The 11,304-nt window shown below is 41.9% G+C and overlaps 1 non-coding gene across 1 annotated transcript; it reads left to right on the top strand.

The window, feature by feature from the left end:
* Positions 1–11,233: 11,233 nt before the first annotated feature.
* On the top strand, positions 11,234–11,304 carry TRNAG-GCC. The gene has a single exon. It is a non-coding gene; the product is annotated as a tRNA-Gly (tRNA).

Consider the following 11,304-nt stretch of genomic DNA (forward strand, 5'->3'; position numbering starts at 1 on the left):
TCTCTCTCTGTGTGTGTGTGTGTGTGTGTGTGTTTTGTGTCAAAGCTACCTATTGATCTATTTGCATCACATTTCAAATTTGGGCATCTTTTCAACAATTTTGATATCTCCACTAACACTTGCTTAATTTTGTGCCCCCCCACCCCACCTCCACCTCCTCAACAGCGTCCGCGGTAACGGGTTTGATCAGTATCGTGCGTTCGGTCGTTGTGGCTCGCTTGGTCGCTATTGTTCATTCAGGCGCTAGCTGTAGGTTTGATTTTCTTTGGGTATTTTTCTTTTGTTTTTACTTCAATTTTCTGTATTTCTAAATGATTTTCTTTAGCTTTTTGTTTTCTTTTGGTCTTTTCACCTGTTTTGTTTCTTTCTTGGTTTTTACTTGTTTTTTCCTTTTTTTCCTACAATTTTCTTCGGCCCCTTTGTTTCTTTTCTTTGTTTTCATTTTTTTCTTTTTTTTCTTAGGTTATATATCATTTTGGTATCATACATACTTGTCATAGCATACTTGGGAAACTAAAACGACTAGTTGTTCTTGTAGGTTGAAGGAAATATGCCCTAGAGGCAATAATAAAGTTATTATTTATTTCCTTATATCATGATAAATGTTTATTATTCATGCTAGAATTATATTAATCGGAAACATAATACATGTGTGAATACATAGACAAACAGAGTGTCACTAGTATGCCTCTACTTGACTAGCTCGTTAATCAAAGATGGTTATGTTTCCTAACCATGAACAAAGAGTTGTTATTTGATTAACGGGATCACATCATTAGGTGAATGATCTGATTGACATGACCCATTCCATTAGCTTAACACCCGATCGTTTAGTATGTTGCTATTGCTTTCTTCATGACTTATACATGTTCCTATGACTATGAGATTATGCAACTCCCGTTTGCCGGAGGAACACTTTGTGTGCTACCAAACGTCACAACGTAAATGGGTGATTATAAAGGTGCTCTACAGGTGTCTCCAAAGGTACATGTTGGGTTGGCGTATTTCGAGATTAGGATTTGTCACCGATTGTCGGAGAGGTATCTCTGGGCCCTCTCGGTAATGCACATCACATAAGCCTTGCAAGCATTGCAACTAATGAGTTAGTTGCAATATGATGTATTCGGAACGAGTAAAGAGACTTGCCGGTAACGAGATTAAACTAGGTATTGAGATACCGACGATCGAATCTCGGGCAAGTAACATACCGATGACAAAGGGAACAACGTATGTTGTTATGCGGTCTGACCGATAAAGATCTTCGTAGAATATGTAGGAGCCAATATGAGCATCCAGGTTCCGCTATTGGTTATTGACTGGAGACGTGTCTCGGTCATGTCTACATTGTTCTCGGACCCGTAGGGTCCGCACGCTTAAGGTTTCGATGACAGTTATATTATGAGTTTATGAGTTTTGATGTACCGAAGTTAGTTCGGAGTCCCGGATGTGATCACGGACATGACGAGGAGTCTCGAAATGGTCGAGACATAAAGATTGATATATTGGACGGCTATATTCGGACACCGGAAGTGTTCCGGGTGATTTCGGAGAAAACCGGAGAGCCGGAGGGTTACCGGAATCCCCCCGGGAGGAGTAATGGGCCATATGGGCCTTAGTGGAAAGAGAGAGGGGCAGCCAAAGGTGGGCCGCGCGCCTCCTCCCCCCTGGTCCGAATTGGACTAGGAGAGGGGGGGCGGCGCCCCCCTTTCCCTCTCCCTCCCCACTTCCTTCCCCCTCCTAGTAGGAGTCCTACTCCTACTAGGAGGAGGACTCCTCCTTGGCGCGCCTATAGGGCCGGCCGGCCTCCTCCCCTTGCTCCTTTATATACGGGGGCAGGGGGCACCCCTAGACACACAAGTTGATCCACGTGATCATATTCTTAGCCGTGTGCGGTGCCCCCTTCCACCATAGTCCTCAATAATATTGTAGCGGTGCTTAGGCGAAGCCCTGTGACGGTAGTGCATCAAGATCGTCACCACGCCTTCGTGCTGACGAAACTCTTCCCCGACACTTTGCTGGATCGGAGTCCGGGGATCGTCATCGAGCTGAACGTGTGCTAGAACTCGGAGGTGCCGTAGTTTCGGTGCTTGATCGGTCGGGCCGTGGAGACGTACGACTACATCAACCAAACGCTTCCGTTGTCGATCTACAAGGGTACGTAGATCACACTCTCCCCTCTCGTTGCTATGCATCACCATGATCTTGCGTGTGCGTAGGAAATTTTTTGAAATTACTACCAAAACCCAACAGTGGCATCCGAGCCTAGGTTTTATATGTTGATGTTATATGCACGAGTAGAACACAAGTGAGTTGTGGGCGATATAAGTCATACTACTTACCAGCATGTCATACTTTGGTTCAGCGGTATTGTTGGACGAAGCAGTCTGGACCGACATTACGCGTACGCTTACGCGAGACCGGTTCTCCCGACGTGCTTTGCACATAGGTGTCTTGCGGGTGACAGTTTCTCCAACTTTAGTTGAACCGAGTGTGGCTACGCCCGGTCCTTGCGAAGGTTAAAACAGCACCAACTTGACAAACTATCGTTGTGGTTTTGATGCGTAGGTAAGATTGGTTCTTGCTTAAGCCCGTAGCAGCCACGTAAAACTTGCAACAACAAAGTAGAGGACGTCTAACTTGTTTTTGCAGGGCATGTTGTGATGTGATATGGTCAAGACATGATGCTAAAATTTTATTGTATGAGATGATCATGTTTTGTAACCGAGTTATCGGCAACTGGCAGGAGCCATATGGTTGTCGCTTTATTGTATACAATGCAATCGCGCTGTAATGCTTTACTTTATCACTAAGCGGTAGCGATAGTCGTTGAAGCATAAGATTGGCGAGACGACAACGATGCTACGATGGAGATCAAGGTGTCGCGCCAGTGACGATGGTGATCACGACGGTGCTTCGAAGATGGAGATCACAAGCACAAGATGATGATGGCCATATCATATCACTTATATTGATTGCATGTGATGTTTATCTTTTATGCATCTTATCTTGCTTTGATTGACGGTAGCATTATAAGATGATCTCTCACTAATTATCAAGAAGTGTTCTCCCTGAGTATGCACCATTGCGAAAGTTCTTCGTGCTGAGACACCACGTGATGATCGGGTGTGATAGGCTCTACGTTCAAATACAACGGGTGCAAAACAGTTGCACACGCGGAATACTCAAGTTATACTTGACGAGCCAAGCATATACAGATATGGCCTCGGAACACGGAGACCGAAAGGTCGAGCGTGAATCATATAGTAGATATGATCAACATAGTGATGTTCACCAATGAAACTACTCCATCTCACGTGATGATCGGACATGGTTTAGTTGATTTGGATCACGTAATCACTTAGAGGATTAGAGGGATGTCTATCTAAGTGGGAGTTCTTTAAGTAAATTAATTGAACCTAAATTTATCATGAAACTTAGTACCTGATAGTATCTTGCTTGTTTATGCTTGATTGTAGATAGATGGCTCATGTTGTTGTTCCGTTGAATTTTAATGCGTTCCTTGAGAAAGCAAAGTTGAAAGATGATGGTAGCAATTACACGGACTGGGTCCGTAACTAGAGGATTATCCTCATTGCTGCACAGAAGAATTACGTCCTGGAAGCACCGCTGGGTGCCAGGCCTGCTGCTGGAGCAACACCAGATGTTATGAACGTCTGGCAGAGCAAAGCTGATGACTACTCGATAGTTCAGTGTGCCATGCTTTACGGCTTAGAATCGGGACTTCAACGACGTTTTAAACGTCATGGAGCATATGAGATGTTCCAGGAGTTGAAGTTAATATTTCAAGCAAATGCCCGGATTGAGAGATATGAAGTCTCCAATAAGTTCTATAGCTGCAAGATGGAGGAGAACAGTTCTGTCAGTGAGCATATACTCAAAATGTCTGGGTATAATAATCACTTGATTCAATTGGGAGTTAATCTTCGAGATGATTGCGTCATTGACAGAATTCTCCAATCACTGCCACCAAGCTACAAGAGCTTCGTGATGAACTATAATATGCAAGGGATGAATAAGACTATTCCCGAGCTCTTCGCAATGTTGAAAGCTGCGGAGGTAGAAATCAAAAAGGAGCATCAAGTGTTGATGGTCAACAAGACCACTAGTTTCAAGAAAAAGGGCAAAGGGAAGAAGAAGGGGAACTTCAAAAAGAACGGCAAGCAAGTTGCTACTCAAGAGAAGAAACCCAAACCTGGACCTAAGCCTGAAACTGAGTGCTTCTACTGCAAGCAGACTGGTCACTGGAAGCGGAACTGCCCCAAGTATTTGGCGGATAAGAAGGATGGCAAGGTGAACAAAGGTATATGTGATATACATGTTATTGATGTGTACCTTACTAATGATCGCGGTAGCACCTGGGTATTTGATACTGGTTCTGTTGCTAATATTTGCAACTCGAAACAGGGACTACGGATTAAGCGAAGATTGGCTAAGGACGAGGTGACGATGCGCGTGGGAAACGGTTCCAAAGTCGATGTGATCGCAGTCGGCACGCTACCTCTACATCTACCTTCGGGATTAATATTAGACCTAAATAATTGTTATTTGGTGCCAGCGTTAAGCATGAACATTATATCTGGATCTTGTTTGATGTGATACGGTTATTTATTTAAATCTGAGAATGATGGTTGTTCTATTTATATGAGTAATATCTTTTATGGCCATGCACCCTTAAAGAGTGATCTATTTTTGTTGAATCTCGATAGTAGTAACACACATATTCATAGTGTTGAAACCAAAAGATGTAGAGTTGATAATGATAGTGCAACTTATTTGTGGCACTGCCGTTTAGGTCATATCGGTGTAAAGCGCATGAAGAAACTCCATACTGATGGACTTTTGGAACCACTTGATTATGAATCACTTGGTACTTGCGAACCGTGCCTCATGGGCAAGATGACTAAAACACCGTTCTCCGGTACTATGGAGAGAGCAACAGATTTGTTAGAAATCATACATACAGATGTATGTGGTCCGATGAATATTGAGGCTCGTGGCGGATATTGTTATTTTCTCACCTTCACAGATGACTTAAGTAGATATGGGTATATCTACTTAATGAAACATAAGTCTGGAACGTTTGAAAAGTTCAAAGAATTTCAGAGTAAAGTTGAAAATCATCGTAACAAGAAAATAAAGTTTCTACGATCTGATCGTGGAGGAGAATATTTGAGTTACGAGTTTGGTGTACATTTGAAAAATTATGGAATAGTTTCGCAACTCACGCCACCCGAAACACCACAGCGTAATGGTGTGTCCGAACGTCGTAATCGTACTTTACAAGATATGGTGCGATCTATGATGTCTCTTACTGATTTACCGCTATCGTTTTGGGGATACGCTCTAGAGACGGCCGCATTCACGTTAAATAGGGCACCATCAAAATCCGTTGAGACAACGCCTTATGAACTGTGGTTTGGCAAGAAACCAAAGTTGTCGTTTCTGAAAGTTTGGGGCTGAGATGCTTATGTGAAAAATCTTCAACCTGATAAGCTCGAACCCAAATCGGAGAAATGTGTCTTCATAGGATATTCAAAGGAAACTATTGGATACACCTTCTATCACAGATCCGAAGGCAAGACTTTTGTTGCTAAATTCGGAAACTTTCTGAAGAAGGAGTTTCTCCCGAAAGAAGTGAGTGGGAGGAAAGTAGAACTTGACGAGGTAACTATACCTGCTCCCTTATTGGAAAGTAGTGCATCACAGAAAACTGTTTCAGTGACACCTACACCAGTTAGTGAGGAAGCTAATGATGATAATCATGAAACTTCAGGACAAGATACTACTAAACCTCGTAGATCAACCAGAGTGAGATCCGCACCAGAGTGGTACGGTAATCCTGTTCTGGAAGTCATGCTACTAGATCATGATGAACCTACGAACTATGAAGAAGCGATGGTGAGCCCAGATTCCGCAAAATGGCTTGAAGCCACGAAATCTGAGATGGGATCCATGTATGAGAACAAAGTATGGACTTTGGTTGACTTGCCCGATGATCGGCAAGCAATTGAGAATAAATGGATCTTCAAGAAAAAGACTGACGCTGACAGTAATATTACTGTCTACAAAGCTCGACTTGTCGCAAAAGGTTTTCGGCAAGTTCAAGGGATTGACTACGATGAGACCTTCTCACCCGTAGCGATGCTTAAGTCTGTCCGAATCATGTTAGCAATTGCCGCATTTTATGATTATAAAATTTGGCAGATGGATGTCAAAACTGCATTCCTGAATGGATTTCTGGAAGAAGAGTTGTATATGATGCAACCAGAAGGTTTTGTCGATCCAAAGGGAGCTAACAAAGTGTGCAAGCTCCAGCGATCCATTTATAGACTGGTGCAAGCCTCTCGGAGTTGGAATAAACACTTTGATAGTGTGATCAAAGCATTTGGTTTTATACAGACTTTTGGAGAAGCTTGTATTTACAAGAAAGTGAGTGGGAGCTCTGTAGCATTTCTGATATTATATGTGGATGACATATTACTAATTAGAAATGATATAGAATTTCTGGATAGCATAAAGGGATACTTGAATAAGAGTTTTTCAATGAAAGACCTCGGTGAAGCTGCTTACATATTAGGCATTAAGATCTATAGAGATAGATCAAAACGCTTAATTGGACTTTCACAAAGCACATACCTTGACAAAGTTTTGAAGAAGTTCAAAATGGATCAAGCAAAGAAAGGGTTCTTGCCTGTGTTACAAGGTGTGAAGTTGAGTAAGACTCAATGCCCGACCACTGCAGAAGATAGAGAGAAAATGAAAGATGTTCCCTATGCTTCAGTCATAGGCTCTATCATGTATGCAATGCTGTGTACCAGACCTGATGTGTGCCTTGCTATAAGCCTAGCAGGGAGGTACCAAAGTGATCCAGGAGTGGATCACTGGACAGCGGTCAAGAACATCCTGAAATACCTGAAAAGGACTAAGGATATGTTTCTCATATATGGAGGTGACAAAGATCTCATCGTAAAAGGTTACGTTGACGCAAGCTTTGACACTGATCCGGACGATTCTAAATCGCAAACCGGATACGTGTTTACATTAAACGGTGGAGCTGTCAGTTGGTGCAGTTCTAAACAAAGCATTGTAGCGGGATCTACATGTGAAGCGGAGTACATAGCTGCTTCGGAAGCAGCAAATGAAGGAGTTTGGATGAAGGAGTTCATATCCGATCTAGGTGTCATACCTAGTGCATCGGATCCAATGAAAATCTTTTTTGAAAATACCGGTGCAATTGCCTTGGCAAAGGAATCCAGATTTCACAAGAGAATCAAGCACATCAAGAGACGCTTCAATTCCATCCGGGATCTAGTCCAGGTGGGAGACATAGAGATTTGCAAGATACATACGGATCTGAATGTTGCAGACCCGTTGACTAAGCCTCTTCCACGAGCAAAACATGATCAACACCAAAGCTCCATGGGTGTTAGAATCATTACTGTGTAATCTAGATTATTGACTCTAGTGCAAGTGGGAGACTGAAGGAAATATGTCCTAGAGGCAATAATAAAGTTATTATTTATTTCCTTATATCATGATAAATGTTTATTATTCATGCTAGAATTGTATTAACTGGAAACATAATACATGTGTGAATACATAGACAAACAGAGTGTCACTAGTATGCCTCTACTTGACTAGCTCGTTAATCAAAGATGGTTATGTTTCCTAACCATGAACAAAGAGTTGTTATTTGATTAACGGGATCACATCATTAGGTGAATGATCTGATTGACATGACCCATTCCATTAGCTTAGCACCCGATCGTTTAGTATGTTGCTATTGCTTTCTTCATGACTTATACATGTTCCTATGACTATGAGATTATGCAACTCCCGTTTGCCGGAGGAACACTTTGTGTGCTACCAAACGTCACAACGTAAATGGGTGATTATAAAGGTGCTCTACAGGTGTCTCCAAAGGTACATGTTGGGTTCGCGTATTTCGAGATTAGGATTTGTCACTCCGATTGTCGGAGAGGTATCTCTGGGCCCTCTCGGTAATGCACATCACATAAGCCTTGCAAGCATTGCAACTAATGAGCTAGTTGCAATATGATGTATTACCGAACGAGTAAAGAGACTTGCCGGTAACGAGATTGAACTAGGTATTGAGATACCGACGATCGAATCTCGGGCAAGTAACATACCGATGACAAAGGGAACAACGTATGTTGTTATGCGGTCTGACCTATAAAGATCTTCGTAGAATATGTAGGAGCCAATATGAGCATCCAGGTTCCGCAATTGGTTATTGACCGGAGACGTGTCCCGGTCATGTCTACATTGTTCTCGAACTCGTAGGGTCCGCACGCTTAAGGTTTCGATGACAGTTATATTATGAGTTTATGAGTTTTGATGTACCGAAGTTAGTTCGGAGTCCTGGATGTGATCACGGACATGACGAGGAGTCTCGAAATGGCTGAGACATAAAGATTGATATATTGGACGGCTATATTCGGACACCGGAAGTGTTCCGGGTGATTTCGGAGAAAACCGGAGAGCCGGAGGGTTACCGGAACCCCCCGGGAGAAGTAATGGGCCATATGGGCCTTAGTGGAAAGAGAGAGGGGCAGCCAAAGGTGGGCCGCGCGCCTCCTCCCCCCTGGTCCGAATTGGACTAGGAGAGGGGGGGCGGCGCCCCCCTTTCCCTCTCCCTCCCCACTTCCTTCCCCCTCCTAGTAGGAGTCCTACTCCTACTAGGAGGAGGACTCCTCCTTGGCGCGCCTATAGGGCCGGCCGGCCTCCTCCCCTTGCTCCTTTATATACGGGAGCAGGGGGACCCCTAGACACAAAAGTTGATCCACGTGATCATATTCTTAGCCGTGTGCGGTGCCCCCTTCCACCATAGTCCTCAATAATATTGTAGCGGTGCTTAGGCGAAGCCCTGCGACGGTAGTGCATCAAGATTGTCACCACGCCGTCGTGCTGACGGAACTCTTCCCCGACACTTTGCTGGATCGGAGTCCGGGGATCGTCATCGAGCTGAACGTGTGCTAGAACTCGGAGGTGCCGTAGTTTCGGTGCTTGATTGGTCGGGCCGTGGAGACGTACGAGTACATCAACCAAACGCTTCCGTTGTCGATCTACAAGGGTACGTAGATCACACTCTCCCCTCTCGTTGCTATGCATCACCATGATCTTGCGTGTGCGTAGGAATTTTTTCTGAAATTACTACGAAATCCAACACAGGTTGGTGCACAAGTTTGTATCTCGCCCACTAAAGCAATCAAGCTAGTGTCTCTCTTGCATTGTGCAACACTCTTGGCCTCAATCAATCATATTTGCTCACTTCTTGATTGTATGACCCTATCTATCTGTTTGTTTGTGTGTGTTCTGTTTCAAAGCTACCTATTGATCTATTTGCATCACATTTCAAATTTGTGCATCTTTTTCAACAGTTTTGATATCTCCACTAACACTTGCTTAATTTTGTGCAACTTATCCTCACGGAGCCACCTTCGTTTGGTCACAAGGCAGGGAAATGGAGGATTTGCTTCTTAGACTAAAGAAAGAGGAAATAGTTAGGACAGTTTTTTTTAGTTTTTTTGTAGGTGTGAGTGATAAGATCAGGTACCAAATTCACTCTATTTGCTTTCATATTGAGTGATATTCGATACATTCTCAATTTTGATAAGAGGTAACTTTAGTATTGTTCTTCTCATTTCCATTTACACTTGAGTGTTGTGATGGATAGACACATCCATCACATGAGAACTATAGCTCACTTATAGCAAGATGTTAACTCCCCCCTCCCCTCCACCCCCTCAACAACGTCCGGGTTAATGGGCTTGATCAGTATCGTGCTTCGGTTGTTGTGGCTCGCTTGGTCGGTATTGTTCATTCGGGCGCTAGCTATTGGTTTTGGTTTCCTTCGGGTATTTTTCTTTTGTTTTTACTTCAATTTTCTTTATTTCTAAATGATTTTCTTCAGCCTTTTGTTTTCTTTTTGTTTTTTCACCTGTTTTGTTTCTTTCTTGGTTTTTACTTGTTTTCCCCATTTTTCCTACAATTTTCTTCGGACCCTTTATTTCTTTCTCAGTTTTCATTTTTTTTCTTAGGTTTTTTATTTCTCTTTTGTTTTTGTTTTTGTTTCTCGGCTATCACTGTTTCCTTCCTTTTTCATTCGGTTTCTTTGGTTTCCTTTTTCCTTTCTCGGACTAATTTGTTTTTTTCTCGCTTTTCATTGGTTTTCTTCATTTCTTTGTCGGGTTTCATTGGTACTTATTTGTTCAACATATGTCTACATTTTTCAGTACACAATGTATATTTTTAGTTTGCATGCGAAACATTTGTTGATACACGTTGAACATTTTTAAATACACGATGTATATTTTTTTCTTAAATACATGTTTCAAAGAGTTTTTTGAATACATAGGCAGCATTGTTATAAAAACACGGTGAACATTACTTTAATGGAAATAAACATTTTATATTTTTTTGTATACATCAGGACCACTTTTTTATATGCATTTACATTTTATAAATACATCAAGCATTTTTCATATACACCTGAAACATAGTTTGTGTACATGTTTTACTTTTTTTAAACATGCGATCAACATTTTTGTCTAACATATGGTTTTGATGTCTACTTTTTAATATAAATTATACATTTTTGTATGCATAAGGAACACTTCTTTTACACATGTTTAACATTTTTAAACATATGATTAATATTTTATCATGCATATGTTTTCTATATTCCTATTTTTCATACACACTATAAAATTTTATGTACACATTTGAAACATTGTTTTTATATACGGATAGCATTTTTCAAATACATGATTTTTCTTAAATATGTGTTTTTCATGTCTACTTTTTACATGCGGTGTACATTTTTCATATACATGGCAAACATTTTTGTATACCCATTCAATAATTTTTAATTGCAGAATTAACATTCTTCTAAATACATGCTGATCCCACGTGCGTACGGGGACACCACGCATGCATCCGGTCTCCATCCCTCGATAGCTTCGTCCCATATTTGCTCCGGCTTGCCAGCAGACATCGGAGGCTCGCCCAACCTAGCTTGATTTGCAGCTTCCGTAGTTCAAGGTAGACAAACATGACCAGCAGATTATATTCCCATAATTATAAACCAATAAAACCAGCAGATTATCTCGCAAAAAAAAACAGCAGATTGAACTAAAAATTAAAATTAGAGGCTTGCCAGCACCGAACTCCTTAAACAATTTAACATGAAGCACCAGTGGTCTAGTGGTAGAATAGTACCCTGCCACGGTACAGACCCGGGTTCGATTCCCGGCTGGTGCA

The sequence above is a fragment of the Triticum dicoccoides genome, chromosome 4A (assembly GCF_002162155.2).
Source record: "Triticum dicoccoides isolate Atlit2015 ecotype Zavitan chromosome 4A, WEW_v2.0, whole genome shotgun sequence".
NCBI lineage: Eukaryota > Viridiplantae > Streptophyta > Magnoliopsida > Poales > Poaceae > Triticum > Triticum dicoccoides.